General features: G+C 54.5%; 1 protein-coding gene across 4 annotated transcripts in view; it reads right to left on the bottom strand.

Annotated features, from left to right (window-relative positions):
• SLC39A11 (solute carrier family 39 member 11) overlaps positions 1–12,848 on the bottom strand; it is a 443,645-nt gene that overhangs the window by 402,399 nt on the left and 28,398 nt on the right. The window lies entirely within an intron of this gene.

Below are 12,848 nucleotides of genomic sequence, written 5' to 3'. Positions count from 1 at the left end.
GACGACAAAGGATCCCAGGAGAATCTGACGGGTCTTTGATACCCTAATTGGAGTGGTCCTAACACAGCTGCATATGTCTGCCAAAACATAGCACTGCAGAGTTAAGTGGGTGCGTTTTACTGTATGTGGATTTTATCTTAATTTTTTAGTGGAAAACAACACGAGTGGTGTCTCTGAACTGCCCGCCTCCGATCTACAGACTCAGCCTCATCTCCTCTCACCCCTTCTCGGAGTGGGCCACGCCCCGGGGCAGCCTCTCCCATCCTCTCTCTGCAGGGCGGCCATGGGACCGCGCCCTCGGATTTTCAGGAAAGAACTGTCGGCTCAGCCTCAAGTTCACTTGGCCCATAGCCTCCTGCCGTTGCTCCTCTGGCTCCTTCCCAGCCATCAAGCTGAGCGCACTTCCAGCCTCTTAGCCCCCCGGCCATGACTGGGCACACAGGGCCTGGCCATTTCTGCCCAGTGGGTGTGTCTCCTCACCATGGACCTGGGAGTGTGACCGCCAAAGGATCCTAAGCTAGAAGCTTGCACCCCAGGGTGGTGCTGCTGCCGCACTGGGACCTTTAAGAGGTGGGGGGGGGGCATGGTAGAAGGTGGTTAGGTGGGGGAGGGGCACTGCTCGCGGGAGAGACTGATGCCCGCTCACAGAGTGGGTTGTATCTCAGCTCAACTCTCTCGCTCCCTATCTCACCATGTGCCTTTTCTTCCCAAGTGCTCCCCCTAGGATGCCATCTGCTGCTGATGGGACCACAAGGCCTTTGCCGGGGCTGAGCCGTGTAAAGCATCCACCCAGCCTTGGGGTTTAAGCAACACAGAATGGACGGATCCGCTCCTCCAGTGGGTGATCTCTGTGCTAGCGCTCCTATGGGGCGCGCCAGGTCAGCATTGCTCCCTGTCCAGTGGGACAGACAGACCTGGATGTACAGTGAAATGCTGGGGAGGGGCCAGCCCTGTGGCACGGCAGGTAAAGCTACCGCCTATGACCCTGGCATCCTATACGGGCACCAGTTCAAGTCCCCACTGCTCCACTTCTAAGTCAGCTCCCTGCCAATGGTCTGGGAAAACAGCGGAAGATGGCCCAAGTGCTTGAGCCCCTGCAACCACGTGGGGGACCGGGAGGAAGCTTCTGGCTCCTGGCTTTAAGGTGGCCCAACCCTAGCCGTTGCGGCTATTTGGAGAGTGCACCCATGGATGGAAGGCCTTCCTCTCTCGGTCTCTCCTTCTCTCTGTGTAACTCTGCCTTTCGAATACAATAAATAAATCTCTAGAACAAAAAGCTAAATCAACAGAAACTAAACAAGTGCACCAAGACAGGAAAGCAAAACAAAGCTCCAGGGCAGACTAGCACACTACGCAAACGACAGATCAAACACATGCCATTTTCTCCTTTTCCTTCCAAACGCCTCTAAAATTACAGTCAGGAAGCTTTTTTTGAACCAACTGGTTAAGAAAATGTCGGGAGAAATGACAGCAGGCAAGAAAATAACGACGAGATTTTGGAAGTTGAGAAACTCCGGGGACAGCAGTGACTTTGTAGAGTGGAGAAAGTGAAATAGGAGCTTTGGGGCAAAGCGCACCAGTACAGCCGCCGCTCAGGCGCTGGGCACACTCAGTGCTGCGGGTCCCAGGTAGCACTGGGAAGAGCAGGCTGCTGGAGCCTTGAAACCACGTCCCCCCCGTATGCCCTCCCCATCCCAGCTCTAAGAAAACAAGGATCACTCAGAAAAAAAAAATAATAAATGGTTGAGGAGCCCAGCTCAAGGCTTGGGGATCCACGGTCCCCTGGCAGGTGCGATGTGGCACGATACTCCCAACAGGGAGATTAAACCATCAGCTGAATGTGAGGGCATTCTCTCTCTCTCTCTCTCTCTCTCTCTCTCTCTCAAATAAACAAACACATCTTAAAACAGATGGGGCAGGCATTGTTGCTCTCATGTGCTCTCTCTCTCTCTGCCTTTCAAACTAATTATTGAAAACACGTTTTCTAGTGCAGTGCCATTTCATCGCCTCCATTGTGTCCTGCTGGTCGCGCAGATCGGTGTGGGGGAGGGGGACTACTGGGGTCCATGCTGGAGCCCGGCCACCACAACCCTTTCTCAAGAAGCTCCTTAAGGTGATGCACCACCAGAACAGAGAAGCCAGCCAGGCACAGAGCCAGCGAGAGGAAAGGCAAGCCTCACCCGGGACAGTGGGCCGGGGAATGCCCAGGATGACGGTGATGAGAAGCCCTAGACAGAGCTGTGGGCCAGTGTGGGCACAGCACCAGGAGACCCTGGCAGGTTGCCTCCGAGCTAAATGTGAAGCGGCCACCTCCAATCCGGTCAGAGATTTTCTATTCCGTCAGAATTTGAGGATGAATCATTGACAGGTGCATACAAAAGTAAGCACAGAGGTAATCATTAACTCCAGGGAAAACAAAAGGCTCTACAAGAAAGGGGAGGCTGCAGAGAACAGTGCTTGGCTCAGCTTCAGGTGATATTTCCGTGGCTATGCTGATGGCAAACAGCAGCCAGTGATGTGACAAAAAGGAAGAGAGGGAGTAGGGATATGCATCATGTGAGTGGTGAGCTGGGATCTTCACGGTAGAAAGTCAACGGCATGTACCACAGAAAAACAAAGAAAGAGAAGTTTGACAGCGAAAAGAATTGAGAGCGTTTGTGCTTAGGCAGGGCATCAGAAATGCAGGACGACAGGGCAGAACTCGGCTGATTTTCATTAGAAGCCTAATCCTACTGTTTGACTTCTTAGCCATGTACAAACAGAGCTCGATAAAAATAAAATTGCATTTTAAAACAGAAAGATTTCACTCGTCAAACAAATCCTTCTACCAGCGTGCAGTGGAGAGCAGCGTATATTTGTTAGCAGCATCTATCGGATATAATTTTAGAAGACAGTAACCAGGATGAGTAATTGAAGCCCACCAGGCAGCCTCGATCTATCTACTCTACAGCAGTGCCCTCCCTCTTACCTCACTAAAGAAATGCATCAAATGCTCATTAAGTCAGGCACCACTAATTGCTTTTTGACAGACTGCCAGTTTTGTGGCAAGATACCAAAGACAGAGACAAAACCAGCTCCAGCCACGACAGCCCTTTAAAGCCTCTAGCCCGAGAAGGATGAAAGAGCCCATAAAAACCATCTGATTTCTGAAAGATCTGCAGAGGCAGGGGCTCTGTGAACATAAGTATTGCCCTGAATGCTTTTTTTTTGGACAGGCAGAGTGGACAGTGAGAGAGAGACAGAGAAAGGTCTTCCTTTTCCGTTGGTTCACCCCCCAATGGCCGCTGCGGCTGGCGCACTGCACTGATCTGAAGCCAGGAGCCAGGTGCTTCTCCTGGTCTCCCATGCGGGTGCAGGGCCCAAGTACTTGGGCCGTCCTCCACTGCACTCCCGGGCCACAGCAGAGAGCTGGCCTGGAAGAGGAGCGACCGGGACAGAATCCGGGGCCCCAACCGGGACTAGAACCCGGGGTGCCGGTGCCGCAGGCGGAGGATTAGCCTAGTGAGCCACGGTGCCGGCCGCCCTGAATGCTTTTTAAACTCTTCCTGAGAAACAGGAGGGCTTCTGAGGCCACTTGCCCAACGTGGGTGTGGTCAGAAGTTTGATCCCAAGACTTAGAAACCAATTTTCCCTTCTTTGCTCTGATATGCTCTTCCTGCTTTTTGGATGGATGGATGGATGGATGAGTGGGAGTGGATAGATGAGTCGGTGGATGGATGAATGGGTGGGGGTGGGGTAGATGCATGGATGGGAGGGTGTATGGATGGATGGATGAGTGGGAGTGGATAGATGAGTCGGTGGATGGATGAATGGGTGGGGGTGAGGTAGATGCATGGATGGGAGGGTGTATGGATGGATGGATGAGTGGGATGAATGGGTGGGTGGATCGATGGATGAGTAGGTGGGTGGATAGGTGGGTGTATGGATGGATAGATGGATGGGTGGAGGGGATGGATGGGTGGAGGGGATGGATGAATGGGAGGATATATGGATGGGTGGGGGTGGGTGGATAAGTGGATGAACCAGTGGGTGGGTAAATAGATGGGTGGGTGGGGGAGGGGTGGAGGCAGATGGATGGATTGACAATGGACGGATGGAGGTTGTATGCACCTGTGCAGGAGGATCATCTATAGATAAAGTCTCTCAGAGGCACGATTGCATTGTCAGTTCTGTTTTTATGATTTTGGTTTATTTATTTATGCCAGTCACATCAGAACTACACAGCCAATGAACACTGGCTATTCCTAAACAGTCTGACAGCACCGAAAAACACTCATTTCGGAAAACCAAAATAGGCATCCAACATTGCTGCAGCTAAACCACTTCTGAAACTCAGCTTTGAAAATTCACTTTGCGGCCAGTGCCGCGGCTCAATAGGCTAATCCTCCACCTGTGGCACCAGCACACCGGGTTCTGGTCCCGGTCAGGGCGCCGGATTCTGTCCCAGTTGCCCCTCTTCCAGGCCAGCTCTCTGCTGTGGCCCAGGAGTGCAGTGGAGGATGGCCCAAGTGCTTGGACCCTGCATCCCATGGGAGACCAGGAGAAGCACCTGGCTCCTGCCTTCGGATCAGCGCGATGCGCTGGCCGCGGCGGCCATTGGAGGGTGAACCAACGGCAAAGGAAGACCTTTCTCTCTGTCTCTCTCACTGTCCACTCTGCCTGTCAAAAAGAAAGAAAAGAAAAGAAAATTCACTTTGGAGCTCAGACTACAATGTTCAGAATAAACTTATCACGCCAAATCTTCATTTGGTAGCAGGGTGGGAGGAGGGCAGGGTGAGAGGCTATGATTTTTAGAACCAGCCAGATTCTGTTGTTTCAAATTGTTACATGCACTTAGAAGAGTCGTAAACGTTGTTTAAGTTCTGTCTAAATGAGCCTGTGATTGACAGAACCCTACAGTGAATCCTGCAGTATCGCACTGGGAAGCCAAGCCTCACCCCCCACCCCCACCCCCACCCCAGCTACCTGCTGTGTCGGGTCGCACTGGGATCCTACAACGTCCTCGCTCACCTCTGCTGGGAGTGAGGACACTTCCTAGCCTTACAGAGACACTCAGAAGAGTTCAGTGTTCCAGCGGGCTAGAGACAAAAGCCCAGGAATGGTGTTCCCAGCCCCAAATAAAAGAAGCTTTCCAGGGAGAAAGGCTGAGTGTGTGAAGTGACACGGAGACACTGGTTTCTGGCAGCAGCCCCAGGGACAATCTGTCAGAGGAGAGTAAGGTGGCAGAGAGGGAGGGGGAGGAGGAGCAGCAGCCGTCTGGGGGCCGTGGGGGCGACAGGAGACACATGGGTGATCTGTGGGGCGGGGAAGCCCCCCGCGCCCCGCTCCGACCATCTGTTCTGGATGCTTGGGCAGGTGGGCACCGTGAAGCTTGGGGACAGGCGACCAGACCAGCAAACAAAGCCAAACGAGCCGGCTGTCCCCGGGGGAACAAGGAATAAGCCGCCGCGGAAGCCTCCCTTTCAGAAAGTGGCCGGGTCCCACCGCTGGGGCTTCACCTGGCTGAGCGAAGCCCCTCCTGGCCCTGCCACTGAATCCCGGCTGACGGCCACGGGTCTCCGTGGAGCCGCAGCCTACGTCAAGGACGGAAGGGGGGAAATCCACCGTTCCTGCACTACAGAAACCTCCATCGCGCTCAGCAGGAGCCTCGTTTGGGCTGTAGCACGCAGCACAAGAACAGGTGCTCGGCTTCTCCAGCCGCTTCCCAAATCCAGGTGGCCGCACCACCCCCCTGGGGAATTTGCATCTGCCCTCAAAGGCTCCCTCCTCTGGGCCTCTGGCCCTCTCCTCTGGGGCCATGGCTCCCAGGAAGGCCACCCTGAGCTCAGTGAGGGCCCAGGAAGAGAGGAGATCATCTCATCAATGATGCCAGAGCGGGGGAGGCAGAAACTGTCCGAATCTGCTGCAGATGACTGGCCTCCAAGGCCCGGCAGCCTCCGTTCTGACTCCAAGGAGACTGTGCTCTTCCCCAGATGGGTGGGAGGATGCGGAGGGGAGAACAGGAAAGAGAGGCCAGGCAGTGGGCTGTGGGGCTCCATCCTGCAAGCCCTGGCACGGCTCGGTCAAGGCTGCCCAGGGCGGTGAGTTCTGCACGCTCACCCCCTCCTTGGGCCGGCCTGGGAACTGCAGTCTCTTTGGAAGCAGAGGATTCAAACAGGTTTTATCTCTGCCGTTTGTTACATGTGGTCAACAGCGGTCCAGAAATATTACATGGAAAATTCCAGAAATAACCCATAAGCTTTCAACAATGTTTACTGCAGTCTGTCGCTGTAACTGTTCTAGTTTATTAGTAGCTACTGTTGTTCATCTCTTACTCAGCCTAATGTATGTTGTTAATATTTCTGTTTATTGTTTTCATTTACTTGAAAGGCAGAGCCAGAGGGAGAGAGGGAGGGAGATCTTCCCTCCATGGGTTTACTCTCCCAAATGCCTGCAATACTCGGGGCTCAAGCAGGCTGAAGATAGGAGTCCAGGACTCCACCCTCGGGGAGCCCAAGCACTTAAGCCGTCATTTGTCACCTCCCATGATGCATTGGCAAGAAGCGGGATCAGAAACAGCGGAGCCAGGACTCAAACCCAGAACTCAAACAGAGGTCATGGACACCCCTGGCGGCAGCTCAACCCACTGCCCCACAACACCTGCCCCGTGGTTGACAATCCGGGCTTTATCATAGGTGTGTGCTTACGTGGGAAGAAAACATAGCACATATATGTGGGGTTCTGTAGTATCCACAGTTTTGGGGAATCCCTGGCGGGGAGGTCTGAGAACATACTCCCCAGGGTCGGGGGGCTGCTGTACACCCACGGCAGTTCCTGCATTAGCATGCACCTTTTGCCTCCTGGGGAGCAGACCCCTCAGCAGCAGAAATTCCTGACTCAGAGCGAGAGCTGCAGGCTGCCGTGAGAGCCCCACCCACATCAGGCCGGCTCCTCCACTTGCCGATCCTCCCCCAAAGCCCCGTGACACCATGCGGCATCCTCTGGCCTGTCGGGGACAAGCTATCATTTTGGCCACTAATGCAGAAAGAAAAGGACAAGGAACACAGCTGGTGCCAAGCCGAGCTGTTCTTGGAGAGACAACAGGGTGGGACACGTCACTGGTGAGGTCTCTGGCTGCTGGCAACACACAAGAACGGAGACCCCCGGAGGGAACACGCCAGAAATAAGGGTGAGGTGATAGGGTGCATTCTGTGCCCTCAGCTGGGATTGTATCCCATCCTCGATGCCCTGATACAGACAAAAACCCTGCGGTCTGCTCATCAGTGAAGTCGCTGCCCTGCTGCAAGGTGTACAATACCCACCCCTCTAAGAGACAGGACCCCTGCAAATGGCACTCACTGAGCCACCCCACCCCACCCTGAGATCCCACTAGGAGGCCGGGGGTGTTTGTTACTGGAAGGGGTTTCCCTTGTGAGGGGGTAACCCAGGTTCCATTTGCCCAGGAAGCAGAGGGACCCAGGCCCACACTGCACACAAACCCTGTTTACGTGCAGTGGCCTGGGCTGATGGGGTACACTGGGAGCCCCTGCATGGGTGGGGAACCCCTTTTCTGCCAAGGGTCATTGGGGTATTTATCACATCATTCACGGTCCACACAAAATTATTAACCTAAAAATTAGCCTGCTACAGATTGACTGAATGTTCAGTCCAGCCTACAATTGCCTCGGCAGGGCCACACCGATGATTTCGAGGGCCTTACACAGCCCACGGGCAGGAAGCTCCCAGCCCTGCTCTAGAGGAAAGACACTGAGACGTCGGGCCCTCAGTGGTTCAGGCTCACACTAAAATCACCCGAAAGCCCTAAAACGAATTAGCAGGGCAGGAGCCAGGGCATCCAGGTGACTGCCACGTGTGGCCTGGTGGCAAAGCCCAGACGGGCTGCTCTCCCGGGGCCTTTGACTGCTCACACACACAGCAGGTGCACACCGGGCACTTTCTGTCACCTCGCTCAGTCTGGAAGGAGGAGCAACGGGGGTCCTGGAAAGACTGGATGGTTGTCAAGGCCTCCGGAGCCTGGAAACGATCCAGAACTCATCAACAAAGACACCTGCAGGGACAAGCAATTAGGGCTGTTGGGGGGGGGTGTGGGGGGATGGGCCCTTCTCTAGGCAGTCAGCCTCTGGGAGCCCCAGTCTCCCATGTGTGCTATTCTGCAGATCTGCGCTCCGGCATCCAAACCTGGGAGGGCTCTGTCATTTGCAGTTGTTGGGCAGAGAACTTCACCTCTCTGTACCCCAGTTACATCATTCACAAATAGGGATATTAAGAATGGAGTCCACACTGTGGCTGTGGCATAGTGGGTTAGGCTGCTGCCTGGGATACAAGCATCCCATATAGGAGCTGGTTCGAGACCTGCCTGCTCCACTTCCAATCCAGCTCCCTGCTAATGCTCCTGGGAAAGCAGCGGAAGATGGCCCAAGTGCTTGGGCCTCCTGACCCATGTGGGTCAGGAGCATCCAAAGGAAGCTCCTGGCTTTGGCCTGGTCCAGCCCCAACCATTGCAGCCATCTGAGGAGTGAACCAGCAGATGGAAGATCTCCCTCTCTCTCTCTCCCTCTCTCTCTCTCTCTCTCTCTTGCTCTCTTTCTGTCCTTCCTCTCAGTCTGTAACTCTTTCAAATAAATAAATAAATCTTAAAAAAAAAAAAAGACTGTGGCAGTACTTCAGAGGGTTAGCAAGGATTAGATGACAGGATACAAGGTACCCAGGTAATTCCTGGCACACAGAAACAGCATTTGAAAATTATCCATTAGAGGGCCGGCGCTGTGGTGTAGTGGGTAAAGCCCCAGCCTGCAGCACGGGCATCCCATATGGGTGCTGGTTCTAGTCCCGGCTGTTCCACTTCCCATCCAGCTCTCTGCTATGGCCTGGGAAAGCAGTAGAAGATGGCCTGGGAAAGCAGTAGAAGATGGCCTGAGTCCTTGGGCCCCTGCACCTGCGTGGGAGACCTGGAAGAAGCTCCTGGCTCCTGGCTTCAGATCCACGCAGCTCCAGCCTTTGAGGCCAACTGGGGAGTGAACCAGCAGATAGAAGACTGACCTCTCTCTCTCTCTCTGTCTCTCTGTGACTCTGCCTTTCAAATAATAAACAAATAAATCTTAAAAAAAAATAACAAAAATCATCCGTAAGGAGGGTTCTTGGGGCTAAATAAATTGGGACACACTAGGCAAAAGGACGACAGGTGTCTTTTCCCGCAAGAGTTCTCAGAATGACGGTGTTAACAGTGGGAACAGCACGACCAGCTCCACAGGGGCAGAGTACTCAGTGAGAGCATGTGCTCAGTGGACAGCTGGACAAGTGTCACCTGTGGGCACGGCTGACAAGCATGGGGGACCCGCAGGTCGCGGGGTGGACGGGCAGCCTCTGCTCCTGTGCTGTAAGGGCCTTGCAGAACGAGTGCCCCAGGAAAGTGCACCCCAGAGCAAGTCACCGGAACAGGACGACCCCATGCTTGCCAAACTGAGCTGGGGGACAGCAGCAGGGACAGTGCAGTGGGGAGGGGAGGTGCTGAGACAGACCTAAGGGGACTGCTCTCTCCCCACCACCCCCAGCTTTCACACTGCTTGGGGGGATGTCCCTGCTGTAGGGGCAGGGGTCTGCGACTCCTAAGAGCTGATTCGACTCTCAGTGCTGCCTCTCCCTAGCTGAGGGGCCTTGGCCAGGTCGCCTGGCGCCTCTGAATCCAGTACCTCTTCCTTGGTGGCGATGGGTTTTGGGCTATAAACTCGAGTTTCTAAGGTTCCTTCTGGTTCCAGGATTCCATGCCAATGGGTGTTTCTGCCAAGCTAGAGGAGGGTAAAGGAAGAGGAATAACATGTGGGTCCCAGTGTCTCTGAACCGGGATCTGATTCCAGAACTACCTGGGGGCAGTTTCCAGAGGGGTCTACACCTGCTCACCTACTCAGCCGACACATTCCTTAATGCTGAGAAAAACGGTGATGTACCAAGGCAGACTCACAGCATGAGGGAGTGGGCGAGAGAGAGAGAGAGAGAGAGAGAGAGAGAGGCAGTCACCTTAACCCCTCGTGTATCTGAAGAGACCATTAAACCTGCAGTGCCAATGGACAAATCGTTATTTTCCAAACTACACATCAGTTTCCCACGGTGTCAGGAAAGATTTTCCATTCTAGCAGGTGCAAGACGCAGTCTTGGGATTAGAATGCCGAAGCTGACATTTCAATTTCAGTAAAGTGCAGATGACGGGGGTGGGGTAAAGGACAGCACAGCTGACAACAGGAGTGTCTCCAAAGCCCAGTAACACGGTCGCCATGCGAGTCCCTCCCCTCCCTCCATGGCCAGGGTGCTGCCCCACCCAGGGAATTGGGGAGCCTCATCCTGGCAGCCCCAGATAGACAGCAGACGCCAGGCTGGGTGAGAGGGCTGGTGTCCAATGTAACCTGGCCCAGCGCTCCAGCCGGATTTCGCTCTAGGCCTAATTGCAATACTTCCCCTGAACCGACTCGCAGAGTAACAATTACCCTCCATTTAACACATTAGGCACTAGAAGCCGGAATGACCTACATGGGACCTCAATGTCTTCACTGCGCAGCGTCTCTCCTGGTCAGAGGCTGAGCACTGGCCTTGGGCCTTTTGTCCTGCCCCCGTCCTTAATTTCCTGCTGCCTACCGTCCCTCTGACAAGTGCTGCAAGGGGGGAAGGCGCTACTTCACTGCTCTAAACCTACCAAACAAGCCAGTGGGGAGGTATCTCTCCCCAGCCCCTCCGTTTTTCTGGCTCAAGGTTGTGTTACTTGGTTACTGACGGAGCTGCAGAGGAGAGAGGCAGCGGCTCCCTGTGGACAGCAGTGCAGGCTTCGTTCAGCAGGTGCAGGAGGAGGACCAACAGGGTGTAGGAGCTCGGGGTCGGCTGCTGACTACAGGTGGCAGCCAAGCCGAGCAGGTCCTGTGAGGCACTCAAAGGCGGGGAGGGGAGGACAAGCCCCCAAGGGGTGGACAAAATCAACGACTGTTCTAGACGACACGTTTCCTGCTGCCGTGGCCAGTGTTGCTTGGATCCCCTTATGCCAGCCACAGCAGAGATAGGTGTTCCCGAGGCGGATGGGGCACGTCCGCGTGGCGCCTCCCCAGACTGACTGAGGGAGAGGGCAGGGGCCGAGGCTTGACAGAGAAATGCAACAAAGGGGCTTCCACTGTACTTGGTCGACCGTGTCGGAGAGGCAACCTGACGTGCCATCTCAGGCCGCCTTGGAAGGAGATGGCCGGGCAGCTGGTCCTCCAGGAATAGCCTGTGCTGTGCTAGTGCTTCCAAAACTGAACAGAAACCAAAAACCGGGTCGGTGCTGTGGTGTAGGAGGTAAAGCCTCCACCTGCAGTGCCGGCATCCCATATGCACGCCAGTTCCGAATCCTGGCTGCTCCACTTGCAATTCAGCTCTCTGCTATGGCCTGGGAAAGCAGTAGAAGATGGCCCAAGTCCTTGGGACCTAGCACCCACGTGGGAGACCTGGATGAACCTCCTGGCTCCTGGCTTCAGCATGGCAAAGCTCTGGTCATTACAGCCATTTAGGGAGTGAACCAGCAGATGGAAGATCTCTCTCTCTCTCTCTATCTCTCTCTCTCTGCCTCTCTGTAACTCTGCCTTTCAAATAAATAAATAAATAGAAGAAGAGGAAGAAGAAACCAAAAACCACACGTGCCCCATCCAGGTCTCCTGGGAAAGGTGGGGAGGAGGTGTTGGGAGCCAGGGCTTCATTCATCATGGGCTAGAAAACAGTGGTTAGTTTTCTAAATGATACATGAATTGGACCTTAACAGTTTGAATACCTTTACAAGATGATATGGGACCAGGGAAAGGAATCTGAGGGCACAGTGGGCACTCTGGCTCCTCCTTCTCCCTCTTTTTCTACAAACCACTGGGGATACTGATGTTGGTTGTTGTTGTTAAGACTGATTGATTTAAAGGCAGAATGACAGAGGCAGGGAAAGAGGGGGGAGGGGATTGGTCCACTCCCCAAACGTTCACAATGGACAGGCCTGGGTCAGACTGCAGCCAGGAGCCAGGAGCTCCATCTGGGTCTCCCACATGGGTGGCAGGGGCCCAAGTGCTTAGACCGTCACCCACTGCCTTCCCAGGCGCTTCAACAGGAAGCCAGGAATCGAATGCACTGCATCCAACACAGGATGTGTGCATCCCCTGCAGGAACGACCCCCTGCACAATGCCCACCTGAGGGGTCACTGGCTTTTAAGCTAGAGGGGGCAACAGGCAGTGTGACAACAGTGTCACCAGAAGACATGGAGTTCCCCTGAGCTCAGTTCCACCTTGCCTCCCTGGCCCCACAACCACCTCTCCTGTGTCAGCTAATGGAGGGAGCAGAGACCCACCCTTCTCCTGATGAGCTGCACAGAGAAGCCTAAAGAGCCGCTGACTCCCAGACTGGCTGGGACGCCACTGGCTCAGTTCCATGCAGGCCCTGGATACAGAGGTGCAGGACACAGAATCCAGGCCCCTTCATGACCAACATCTCAAAAGGAGACGAATTCAGTGGGAGCCCCCGGCTTCCACCCTTCCAAGCAGCTGTCTGCTACCTGGCTTAGTGGCTTAGGTCATCTCCCATCTCCAGGGCTCACCCCACCTTCGAAACAGATTCTGGACTTTGGCTTTGCACTGGCAGATTGGATATCGGCTAACAGGATGGACAGACCGGGCCAGTCCAGCCCACAGAGAAAGCTACTTGGGAATTTGCTTTCCTTTTTCCCATTGTCTGAAACCGTGGGAGCCAGGGGTGTGTGTGTGTGTGTGTGTGTGTGTGTGTGGCGTGCGCGCCCCTACTTGGGAAAGGGTGCGGGAAGGGAGGCTGAAGGATTGATTATGACTTATTAAACCACTGG

This window comes from Oryctolagus cuniculus, chromosome 17 (assembly GCF_051225735.1).
Source record: "Oryctolagus cuniculus isolate XC-2025 breed Fujian yellow rabbit chromosome 17, ASM5122573v1, whole genome shotgun sequence".
Taxonomy (NCBI): Eukaryota; Metazoa; Chordata; class Mammalia; order Lagomorpha; family Leporidae; genus Oryctolagus; species Oryctolagus cuniculus.
The sequence above is the reverse complement of the archived record's forward strand: the minus strand, read 5'-3'. Positions and strand labels throughout refer to the sequence as shown.